Raw genomic sequence first — 10,292 nt, 5'->3', positions numbered from 1 at the left:
CTTTGGTTCGCCATCATCTCAAACCACGTAGTATTGCTTCTGCCTCAAGAGGGACACACGCATCGCCTTGGTACATCATGACACATGGGACCGCATGACAGGCCATGCTTCCCCGCCGATCGATCGGTAAAATCACCTCATTTTTACTATACTTCCTCCGTATCATTTACATGGCATGCACGTCGTTCTAGGTTGAGAATTTAACTGGCTATATATGTGATGAACAGTACTCTAGCCTTTTAAAAAATGTATACTTTTGTAGAATAGTAGTAGTATCAATGGATTGTGCCATGGAGCAAAACTTGAAATTAAAAAAAGGTGGTACATATAAAGAGCGCTCATCGCCAAATTATGCATATAGTACTATTAAAAAAGCTAGTACGTGCTTAAATGGGGTGCTAAATTCTATTAAAGAAATACTAGTATGTACATATTGAAGAGTTAAAGTAACGAGGGGAAACATAACATAGTTCTGCTGGGGGCTCAGCACAACACACCCCTCAAATTAAACTAAGCACACCTGAAATTAAACTATGCAACTAATCCAGTAGACACTGCATTAGAACCACCATGAGCAACGACACTGCCACTTCACTCGGAGTCCTCGTCCACGTCCTTGACTTCGTCCTTGTCCCTCTTCCTCTTGGCTGATACTTCTTTGCTTGAACCGCACACTTGGCTCTTGCTCTTCATCCAACCCTTGTAGATATTGAAATGAAGGTAGCCGTCCATTGCAGCATAGTGGATGTGGTCTATATCTAGTACATTCCGCTGCCATGCATGACGATGAAACATGTGATGAGGTTTCTCCAGTTTACCATACGAAGGATGAACCATGGCTCCTGCCAGGGTCAGCATTGAAGGCTGACCACTGGAGGGCAGCAGCCGATTCTTCTGGAGGTTGAAGGGGTTGCCTACAATGAGGCCTATATGACCCAGGACTCTTTTGTCGTTCGTAAAGTCTACAGTAACAAATTTGACTAGGTTGCTCTTGAGGAAGTTCTTAAAATCCAGGCACTCAACGTCGGCATGGCATATGTGGTAGACCAAGCATAAGTCATGCACGCAAACCTGGATCATGGCGGGCTTCTTCCTCTCTTCCTCCTTTAGATCCTTCTCTCGTCCCAGGACTATGGTGTACTCAACATCTAGCCCAGCGACCCACTCATCATCTGAGTTTTCGAACATGCATCCGAAGCGAGCAAGGCATCCTTTCACCGTCACGGAAGAACGGGTGTAGATGACGTTGAACTCATGGCCGGTGATGGTTCTAACCTTGTACTCACCGCCGATCATGGAGATTTGGGACGCCATGGATTTGGGAGGAGGGTTAGGATTAGTGAAACTGCCGTAATGTGAAAGGACAGGACGACTAGGAGCGAACCGCCGTAATATTAAAGGACGTGCGAGGACGAGTAGGAGCGAACTGCCAGCGTGCGAACGGCAGGGTAGTGGCTTTCCATTCTCCAATCATACGGGCTTCTGAGAGCCCTTGGATCTGAGATCGAACGGTTGCATGGCGTGATTCTAGACCTATGGGTGAATATCCTATCCTGGAGGGTTATTCTGCAAATTTTCAGCAACTTAGCATGCGACCATTTGAACTCAGATCCAAGGGCTGTCAGCGTCCCGTATCATGGTCGCGCCTACCACAACCATCGCATCACTCGCGCGGTCGCGCCCTTGGAGATTTAACACGCTGCGTTAGGCTATCTGATGTTGGCATGTCATCACTTACTCACTCATACTACAAGAAGGTTAGCTATAAGGTTGGCTATAAGTGTATTTTTTTACTTCTCTCTATCTCTTTCTTCGTACTCCCTCCGTCCCATAATATAAGAACATTTTTGACACTGTGCCAAAAACGTTCTTATATTATGGGACAGAGGGAGTAGTATTTATTGCATTTGCCAAGGAGTGACCTCTTCCAATGAAATGGTGCTTAGATGAGGTGCTAAGGGCATTAAATGGCTTAGCAATCAAGTCCCCAATGGATAGGTGCTTATTAGTTTTTTGTTGCTAAGTTTGCTTCATTTAATTAGCTATAGACTCAAAATTATCTTTTCACCTAGGTACACGTGCTTAGCACTATTTCTTCCTTGGGTCACCAAACAAGTCTCTCTCTTCTTAATTAACTTACCACATCAGACTTTATGCCTATGTGGCAAGCTTAGCACCTGTAGGAGCAAGTAAGTACTACAATAGTGGGCTATAAGCCCGCTTTACATGGCATTTTTGCATATGTGGAGGAAAGAGGCAAGGCAAAAGTGGAGAAGTTGGCGCTCATGCAAGAGCCAGCCTCTACTACATGGTGGAGCACTGGGAGAGGCACCTGTATGGAGGTGGTCAGGAATCGGGAGACTCACGTCGGTCGTAGTGCCGCAGTTAAAATGATAATGGCAAGTCCAATCACGGGGCCCCACCTGTCCAGCAGTAACTTGCTGTCAAATCACACAGCCCTACGTTTGCAGCAGCCTACTCCCTCATCTTCTTGCGTCTCTGTCGAACTGACTAGGCGGAACTGCCCTGCCTACCGCGCAGGAAAAGCATCGCCCTCGACTTCTAAATACTACTCCCTCTGTCCGGAAATACTTGTCATCAAAATAAATAAAATGGGGTGTATCTAGATGTATTTTAGTTCTAGATACATCCCTTTTTATCCATTTTGGTGACAAGTATTTTCGGACGGAGGGAGTATATGTTTAGAAACTACATCCGCTTAAGAATCCAATGATATACTTTTTGTGACATAGTAACTCATATTTAGTTAGTCAAATGGATGACCTAGGACTACGTGCACGCCCTATAAACCGAGACACCTAAAAAACGAGACAGAGAGGGTAGTTCAGTATGTATCTTTTTAGATCAATATAGTCAGGATTCACTAAGGAGCAAAACCAAGTGGTAGGCTGCTCCTGTCGTGTTGGCGTAGCAACTCAAGCAGGGTCAGTCCGCACATCAAATGGCGACACACTTAACAGGACCCCTTTGGCTGACATGTGGCTCATTCACCGTCTTGTTCCACGTGCGATGCACCAAATTACAGTTCGGAGCAGTGGTTGGAATTGGAGGCACCCTGGTCGTAGCGCCATAGTAGTAGAAAATGAGCGATGAGGGGTCAAATCACAAAGCCCCACCTTTCCCGCATTAAGTTGGACGGATGAAGCAACCATCATTTCACTCTAGGGCGCGAGATCATAAAGAAAAGATAAAACAATGATGTGTGCAGCAGCTACCTAGGGCACCCTAGGGTACGGGTCTCCACTACAGATCCTTTTTTTAAAGCGCCTTGATACGTCTCCAACGTATCTATAATTTTTGATTGCTCCATGCTACTTTATCTACTGTTTTGGACTATATTGGGCTTTATTTTCCACTTTTATATTATTTTTGGGACTAACCTATTAACCGGAGGCCCAGCCCAGAATTGTTGTTTTTTGCCTATTTCAGTGTTTCGAAGAAACGGAATATCAAACAGAGTCTAAACGGAATGAAACCTTCGGGAACGTGATTTTCTCACCGAACGTGATCCAGGAGACTTGGACCCTACTCCAAGAAGTGCCAGAGGCGGTCACGAGGGTGGAGGGAGCCCCCACCCCCCTGGGCGCGCCCCCTACCTTGTGGGCCCCCTGTTGCTTCACCGGCGTACTCCTTCCTCCTACATATACCTACGTACCCCCGACAGATCAGAGACAGAGCCAAAAACCTAATTCCACCGCCGCAACTTTCTGTATCCACGAGATCCCATCTTGGGGCCTGTTCCGGAGCTCCGCCGGAGGGGGCATCTACCACGGAGGGCTTCTACATCAACACCATAGCCCCTCCGATGAAGTGTGAGTAGTTTACTTCAGACCTTCGGGTCCATAGCTAGTAGCTAGATGGCTTCTTCTCTTTTTTTGGATCTCAATACAATGTTCTCCCCCTCTCTTGTGGAGAACTATTCGATGTAATCTTCTTTTTGCGGTGTGTCTGTTGAGACGATGAATTGTGGGTTTATGATCCAGCATTATCTATGGAACATATTTGAATCTTCTCTGAATTCTTTTATGTATTATTGAGTTATCTTTGCAAGTCTCTTTGAATTATCCGTTTGGTTTGGCCAACTAGATTGGTAGTTCTTGCAATGGGAGAAGTGTTTAGCTTTGGGTTCAATCTTGCGGTATCCTTACCCAGTGACAGAAAGGGTTGCAAGGCACATATTGTATTGTTGCCATCGAGTATAACAAGATGGGGTTTTTATCATATTGCATGAATTTATCCCTCTACATCATGTCATCTTGCTTAAGGTGTTACTCTATTTTTAACTTAATACTCTAGATGCATGCTGGATAGCGGTCGATGAGTGGAGTAATAGTAGTAGATGCAGAATCGTTTCGATCTACTTGTCTCGGACATGATGCCTATATACATGATAATTACCTAGATATGCTCATAACTATGCTCAATTCTGTCAATTGCTCAACAGTAATTTGTTCACCCACCGTAGAATATCTATGCTCTTGAGAGAAGCCACTAGTGAAACCTATGGCCCCCGGGTCTATTCTCATCATATCAATCTCTATCGCTTTATTTACTTGCTTTGTTTTTACTTTGCCTTTTACTTTTCACTTTGCATCTATATATCAAAAATACCAAAAATATTATTTATCATCTCTATCAGATCTCACCCTCGTAAGGGACCGTAAGGGATTGACTGATGATGGGAAAAATGGCGGGCGTGAGAACACGCGTCCACGTCATTGATACAGAGTGAATAATTTAAATGCATAAATAAAATGGAGATCAAACATTGCAGGTACATTATTTCGAGAGCTCTTACATTTCCATAAAAGATCTGTTAATTACATCTCCGAAGAGAAAACCCCTGATTAAGAATTCCAACATATCTATTACATAGGATTGCATCACATTCCTATTGCAACATACTACAAGAAAAATCCTCCTCGCGATCGTCGATGCCGGCAAGCTTGGGGAGCCTTGGACTTTGTTGATGTTATCATATGCGATGACTTTCATTTATATTCTACTTTTCTTTGACTCGTACTGATATTGGCAGTACATGTACGCATGCTTGAATGGCTTCATTTATTTTTCCTAATTGATTAACCAATACATAGACTTTGATTTATTTTTTCTTTACTTTATATAAGAAAATCATCTTAATGGTTAACCAATCTGTTGAATGAGCCTTCAAATGTCATGATGCATGCATATGGAACATACAGTCATGCACGTGCTCTGTGCAATGCAACTACTTTAGTACTAACAATTGTAGTACTCTTTGTTTTATGAGTAGATGACATCTTCGTTTCCTTAATATTTGCAAGCCTTATGGGGGATGCATGATCTAACTTTCATCTTATGCGAAGACAAGCTAGATGCAACCCTTTTGAGCATACACGTATATGGAGCAGATAAAAAAATATTTAATTTGTTTTGGTGGCATATGCAAGTGCACTACAATATTTCAAGTGCAATCAGACTCAGATTATGACTCTGGTCATCTTTTAGTTTTTCTTAATGTATGTCCATATGAAGGGACCATACAATTTATTTTAGTTGGGTGGATGTACGTCAATTAACCTAGAATTAGCTAGGTACGACGTGTCCATTTTACTTTGCATGCACATACACTAGATTCGCCCATATCTGGTTATTTTGTCAATGATGCCGGCTAGCACTATTTGGGGCCGATGCATTTTTTATATAGTGCACCCCTTTAGTCTATTTTGTAGACATCTGGTTGATATAACACCATTTACGATTTGGGCGGCATTTGTTTATGTATCATGAAGTTGGGATATTATTTTCTATACACCCAGGTTTGAACAAGGTTGATTCGTGTTACATGACTCATTTTCGCATATCATGCGCGCATGTGATCATAGAACATGCGACTAAGTATGGTGTCTTTTGACGAGAACCTATTGTTTTGCAATATTTTTTATATGCATTTTATTTGTTCATCATTTTTTATGTTGATTTTCCCCGAGTCATACCCTGCCGTGATTCATTGAGAACAAAGTCTTCACTCTACATAAGGGAATAAATACCTTGATTTGTGTCAATATGACCAAACCAGAGGCAATTTTCATGCAACTTGTATTTCTTGACATGTGTCAACATGACCATGGTAAGAACAAACTATCAAATTTGCGAGGATACCTCTTGACATGTGTCAACATGACCATGGCAAGAACAAACTATCAAATTTATAGAGAATATTACTTGTTAGAGTGCTACTTGACATGTGTCAACATGACCATGCCAAGAGCAAATTAACAAAAATATGTGGAGGATGAAGGCTACTTGGGATGTGTCAATATGACCAAGCCAAGAGAAAGAATCATGTCACTTGGAGAAAAATTCAAGCTCTGTGTCAATATGACCAAATCAAGAACCATCATATGGAGGAAACAAGCAAGGATCATGCTACTTGAAGAAAAGTTCTAGATCTGCGTCAATATGACCAAATCAAGAACCATCATCTCAAGCAAAAAAGCTACTTGACTCATGTCGATATGACCAAGCCAAGAGCAAAAATTGGGTAGCATGGAAAAGAATTCATGATCTGTGTCACTGTGACCAAATCAAGAATCATTATATGGGGAGAAGCTACTTGGCTCATGTCAATATGACCAAACCAAAAGCAAAGATTGAGCAAGCATAGGGAAGAGTACCAATCAGAGAAGCAAAGGGATTAGGAGAGAACCATGAATCTCACCTTCTTGCTCCACTCCTCCCAGCCTCCCTCTCCTCACGTATGTGTGTGGGGGATTTTTCTTGCAGCAGTGTATGTGTAGCAGCAGTAGAACAAGAGAGAATGAGCAGTCCAACCCTTTTGTGCGCTTGGTGACCATGTATTTATAGCAGGGAGAGCAGCGAAGAGATGTGGCTGCATGCGCACGCCCACGTTCTGTGATCGTGCGATCGTGAGATCGTGCAAGCGTGGCGTTGCTCCTTTCCTTTTCTCTATTTCTTTATTGCTAATTAACCGGCAACGTCCCATCACCCCGTATGGACTTAATTAGGCTATGTTTTAGTCTCATTTACATGTATGTGTGAGTGGGCTGATGGCTCATGCATATGTACGTGTGTAAGTGAAGTACTTGGGCAATTTGTTTCTCGTTAGCTCATGTGGGCTTAGATTATTTTAAATCATTGTGTGGGCCTTGTAGCACTATTCGCATGCATGCACAGCAGCCTTGTGAGAAGCATGTCCATGCATACGTGACCATATTTCTTTTTTTTGGACTAAGCACAATTAGCTATTAAATAGTTCATTAAGGCCTGGAGTCAGGGTGTGCACGTCAATATTTTCTTTTTGCATGCAACTCAAGGTCTAGCGTCATATGGATTATCAGATGATTATTTGATCAGATGAATATTTGACCAAGTATATTGCGCGTATATTTCATTAGCGCAATTTTTTTTTTGCATCGTTTCAATATTTTAGTTTGTCGATGGAACAGAACCGAACATTTTCATATAGCCAACATTTGCCGATCTTAGCGTTCCTCATGGCAATTTTATGTTTGTATTTTCGCCGTTAGTGGCGGCTGCATGCGTGCGAGCCATGTGTCATTTATATTTTTTTCTGATGACAAAATTTGACGAGTTTCGTCGTATTTCCCAATCGTCGGTTAATATGTGCGTTACCGACATTCATAAATATATCATATCCTATTTTGTCAGTCCTCATTCTGAGCGGTCAATTATATATTTTAAAATTGATTCTTTTCATTATAAAACGGATTTTCCCGCTTTGCATCTATATTTTATGCACTTTATAAATTTATTTTATCTTGGTCAAAATCCATGTCAATAGATGCCCCTCGAGGTCTGAATGCGAGTATTTTTCTTTTAATTAATATTCGGTTTCAGAGCTCGAAAATATGCGTATGTGTATATATACATATATATGTGTTTTTAAGTGTACTTTCAATTGGCATAGCATTGTAGGCATGTGCATGTACTAGTGTTATCCAAACTATCAGCCGTACAATGGTCTGACACATATATGGTGCGTGTTGCTTTGAAAGTTTGTTAGGATTTCTTAACAGGATAAGGACGAAAGTTGTTATCAGACGGCCGTCATATAAGTATGACCCAACAAGAGCGTATGCCCTCTCCCTTTCTTTTCTTCACGCCGTCATCTAGCTTAGTCATTTTCTCCTGCGTATACCTTAGATCAGATCGGATCTGGGCATCATGTATGCACAACTATTGCACTTGCTTTCTTATAATTCCTTCCAATCTAGGTGACGATCCTTTTGACCCCTCCTCCTTTTTTGTATAGAAGGAGACGGGCTTCAGCGGGATCCGCTGACTTCAGTAAATGTATGTTTCGGCTGAAGGTCGGTGATGTTGTGATTATTCTATCTCTTATAAATATCCCTCCACACCTACTTATGATGTTCAACTTGTTTAATTACTGTCATCAAACTTTAGATCTATAGGAATTCTTGTTTCATGGTTGACGTGCCGGCAAGCTTCTATACGAACTTGGTCCCTCGTACATCCATGAGGCTAAATATACCTATACAACAATTTCAGTAGCCTGAAGTCATATATTTTTTTTAGTTTAAGATGTTATCATATATTTGTAGATTCTTGTTTCATGGTTGACGTGCCGGCAAGCTTCTATACGAACTTGGTCCGTCGTACATCCATGAGGCTAAATATACTTGTATAAAAATTTGAGTAGCCTAGAGTGATAACAATCTTTTTTTAGATATTAACATATATTTGGCATGGATCTCTCTCATAGTTGGCGTGCTAGGAGCTATGATTTTTTCCGTCCAACGCACAACTATAGAGTTAAACATTATATGAAACTGATGTTATCTTAGTTGTCTCTCATTTGGCAATCCGGCAAGTCTTCGTGACTTGGTCCGTCGCACAAATGTGGGGATTTAAATGTGCCATTATATAACAGAGTTGAATTTTCTCATCATTGGCGTCCTGGCAAGTTTCTGTATGAACTTGGACCGTCGCACAATTAACCTACGTGAGCATGCGTATTTTTTACTTATGCTTTTTTTTTCAGGAAGAATTCAGTTATTCGTCAATTAACCGAGAACGAACGAGCACCCTGAAAATTCAGGTAATGCATACAGAGCCCTTTTTTATGTTTAACTTGCAGATACTCTTTATTTCAATTCATGCCGGTGATTTTATTTTTCATATATGTGTATGTAGATGGTGCATGGTCAACCTTCGGTTTCCTCTTATCAGTTGACCCTATCCGAATTAGCTAAACAACAGTTGTGTGAGCCAGCAACTCATGAATTGGCTAACCCGGTACTTGTCCATTAAACATTACCACGGGGAACTTTGGATTCTTCCCTCCGTGGATGGCACTCTGAGCACTCGTTTCACGCCTTGTGTTTCCATCCAATGGCACCCATTCCTAGAGCTGATCTAGACTTCACTTTAGGGACCAGGATAATATCACAAAAATTGGGCTGGGAGTATCATGAAATCCAGTATGTCAAACGTCCACAGGGTTATACTCAATGGGGTGTTGAGGTCTTAAACAATCATTATTTTAATCTGCAAGGGGGCGAAGAAAATACGGACTATATTCGTGGCGCCATTTATTGTTCCCTTTGCGATTATTCTGTCAGCCCCTCTTTGCTCCGCTCTTTACTAGAGAGGTGGAGTCCCCAAACCAATACTTTCATGCTCTCGTGTGGCGAACGCATCATCACTTTGCTTGATATGTTGCTTATGGCTGGGCTGCCTATAGTTGGCGAACCCTACGAAGAATATATCCCGTCACTCACTAAGCTAAATCCTTCATTACTCTTGTACCCGAACTTTTTATTTGATCTTTTGGATGTGTGGGAGGTTCTTTCTGCCGAAAGCAAGCATAAAGAAAAATTTGTTACTTTCCAGGCTTGGTGTGATTATTTCCACAACAAGCGGGCTGATTTTTCGCCATCCGCCAGTCTTCGCAAAAGTCGTATGTATGTCGCGGCTTTTGTCGCGCCTTGGCTTTGCTGCTTTGTGGTCGTTGGTGAAGGGCCGTTTATTCGCCCTGGCGTCCTTGTCATGGCGTCTTGGATTGCTTTAGGGCGGAAGATATCATTGGCACCCCCTGCGCTTTCATCCCTATATCTTGCTCTTCGTTGTATCAGCACAAATCCTGTTGGGCCTTCCTTTGAACAAACACCTATGTCTATCCACTATATTATTGGATGGATGCATCTTTATCTGAAGAAAGCTTTTGGGGCCAAAGGCAAAGGGGACAAACTTCCTTCTCCGAAGAGACTTCCTATGCAACTGGC

General features: G+C 42.0%; 1 long non-coding RNA gene across 2 annotated transcripts; it reads left to right on the top strand.

Moving 5' to 3' along the window:
* The first annotated feature begins 8,112 nt into the window (after positions 1-8,112).
* Positions 8,113-10,286, top strand: LOC123094340 (uncharacterized). Of its 2 annotated transcripts, XR_006445804.1 has the most exons (4): positions 8,113-8,213; positions 8,300-8,357; positions 9,050-9,106; positions 9,202-10,286. It is a non-coding gene; the product is annotated as an uncharacterized lncRNA (long non-coding RNA). The 2 variants fall into 2 exon arrangements; XR_006445803.1 differs by having other exon boundaries at positions 8,115-8,213; positions 9,050-10,286.
* The last annotated feature ends 6 nt before the right edge of the window (positions 10,287-10,292 follow it).

Source organism: Triticum aestivum, chromosome 4B (genome assembly GCF_018294505.1).
Source record: "Triticum aestivum cultivar Chinese Spring chromosome 4B, IWGSC CS RefSeq v2.1, whole genome shotgun sequence".
In the NCBI taxonomy this organism is placed as follows: domain Eukaryota; kingdom Viridiplantae; phylum Streptophyta; class Magnoliopsida; order Poales; family Poaceae; genus Triticum; species Triticum aestivum.
This window is presented reverse-complemented; position numbering and strand designations above follow the sequence as displayed.